Genomic DNA, 2,754 nt, shown 5'->3' with positions numbered 1-2,754 from the left:
GATATATAGAAAACTCTCTCTCTCTCTCTCTCTCTCTCTCTCTCTCTCTCTCTCTTAAAACACACACTAACAAACGCACGCGAAACAAACACGCGCACCACACATTCAGATATGTTCAAATGTTGTATCCAGTGTAATTTCAGTAAAAAAAGATACTAATTAAAAGTTTTATCGTATAATTCTTTATAAACCAAAAGGCCCTGATCACATCTTTTAAGAAAAATTAATGATGAAAATGCAGTATTAATAAACATATTTGCTGAAATTGCTATAAAAATGTTATCGAATATGTAAAGTTGGTAAAAAAAATATGCTAAAGTGAAAATATGTATCATCACTGACCCCCCCCCCCCCAAAAAAAAAAGTTGATATGAAAAATGAGAATAATGTATTCTAAATACAGTGTCCATATACAAGAATTTCCATCAACTGCCATTACCTAAATATGTTTACACAAATAAATTATCAATATTTTATTGATCAATTCAGTTAATAAAATGAACCCATTCTCTAAATATTAATTTAATACACTTATACAATGAAGTGAATTACCATTGATTACTGTTTACGATTAAAAAAATCTATTTTTCAATTTTTTTTTTAGATATATATTTATAATTATACTGTAGAAATGGATCTCGCGGGGATATTTACCGAAAATTTTTTTTATGTAATACTTTCTGATCTGGCTTCGAATTTAATTTCATTAAATGACTAGAAATTAACCAATATATGAGGATATTATTTTACAACAACTTGCATAAAATTAACGACAAGAGTCTTTACACTTTAGTTAATAATCTCCCCTGTTAATATACATGCACTGAGTATGATATAACAGTTTAATACAATAATACAAAGTTGGCGTCATATAAAACCAAAAAAAAAATGCCATCAAAAGCAAACCGTGGTTTGCAACAAACGTAAAAAGAAAACAGAAGACTTTTTAGACAACGTAATATTTTTGGGATCATATTTCTTCATTTGTGTAGTTGCATACATTTATAAATCAGGAAGTATTCATGGTTTTATAAAAAAAACATCTGAAGAATAAACGAGGCAAACTTGTCCATATTACACGGAATAATGTAATAAATTGAATTATTACCGGATATCGATGTTACTGGTACCATGTTATAGAATAATTCAATCAATTTAAACCTTATTGCATTTGTTAAAAACCACAAGAGGAAAAAAATATGATCTTAGTGTACAGCAACTAATGCATTTTCCATAAGCGGTATAGTGTTAACATTAGGGTTCATAGCTCCGGTACTCGCTTCTGGTTAGCAACGAGGGACATCTCTTTTTGGTTCAAAGAAGATGGGTGGATAAGGCTTGTAAAATGCCCATACGCGGTCGGACAGGCTACTGAAAAATTAAAGTATCAATAAATCTGATGGATTTTTTAAAAATCATTTAAAACAATATATATTTAACATATCATTGATTTTTAACCTGTAGGTATGTTCAATACTTGGAATATGTTGACTCAAACAGGCGTATACGTATCAAAAGCTGCAAATACTGTCATTTTTTAGAACTTCAAAGCATTTTCTATTATAGAGTGGGTCTGTGCTCCATATTTTTCTCATAATCTAATTAAGGTCTATTGGAAAACAAACCGATTTCAATCAATAAAAACGTGGAGAGATGACCCACTATACATTATTTTTGTATCCCAACAATTGAACGTTTTGAAAAAATAATACAATCCGGTAGTTCGTGGCCTTAGTCACACATAATATTTAAAAAGCCAACTTGGTTGTGTCTGAAATGTCTCAGTGGTTTGAGTACCTGGCATAAGCTAAGCTTATATATCTAGGGTTTTTATGTTACGGGTTCGATAACACCAAAATTTCCGAAAATATTTTTTTTTCTTATTTTTTGTTAAATATATTAAAAACTGACTATAGTTAGAAATTTTGCCTTTGCAAAGTTGTATTATAATATATTTGAATATATTTAATTTGGGAAAAATAAATTCAAAATTGTATTTCACTACTAAACCGAATGGGCATTTGCGCCATCTTATTCCCCCATCTTCTTTCGTGAGGTGATGTCAGATTTGTTTTCTGGCAAAGTATGCGTCTTTATTGACAAACTCTTGAAAATGGAAGTAAAAGTAAGGCATTTTCTAATTTTGGAAAAGATGTACATCGAACGGTTTCATTTCCCTTCTCTTTTTTTTTCTGACATGTGTCAAGTATTCTGTTATGAAATGTCACAATAAATATATGTACAATCTGAGGGTATAGGATATACATGTACTTTGCTTAAAATCTCTTCTTTGTCGTAGCTACTCTAGATCTACGCATCTATTTCTGTTGGATTTTTGCATAACAATTGCGTACTAGTATTTCAGGGTGGTTTAAATTGCGCGACGCCGGAAATCTACTCGTGAAAATATTCCACTCCTCTTTTGGAAGTAACAAGTCTAAACGAAACTAAGTGCCCTATGTGTATTGGTTTTCTAAATAAATCAATATTTGTATTAAATTATAGTTATCACTTTGTTTTTTTTTAATATGTGAAAATATTAAATCAAATCCTTTAAAGTAAAAAAAAAACCGATATTTTCATTAATGACTTTTTCTGAAGAAAAAAACCCTACTAGAATCACCCGATTTAAAGGGGGCCCACGTGGTCATGCCACCCCCTTTTATGGAAGCCAAATATTCCAGGGGGCATTGGCTTGTTATTGGAGAAGGCACGGATATTTATCTCCCAAAGTAACGAGGACTCCAAAGTAAC

The sequence above is a fragment of the Crassostrea angulata genome, chromosome 7 (genome assembly GCF_025612915.1).
Source record: "Crassostrea angulata isolate pt1a10 chromosome 7, ASM2561291v2, whole genome shotgun sequence".
NCBI classification, from domain to species: Eukaryota; Metazoa; Mollusca; class Bivalvia; order Ostreida; family Ostreidae; genus Magallana; species Magallana angulata.
Note: the sequence above shows the minus strand (reverse complement) of the source record.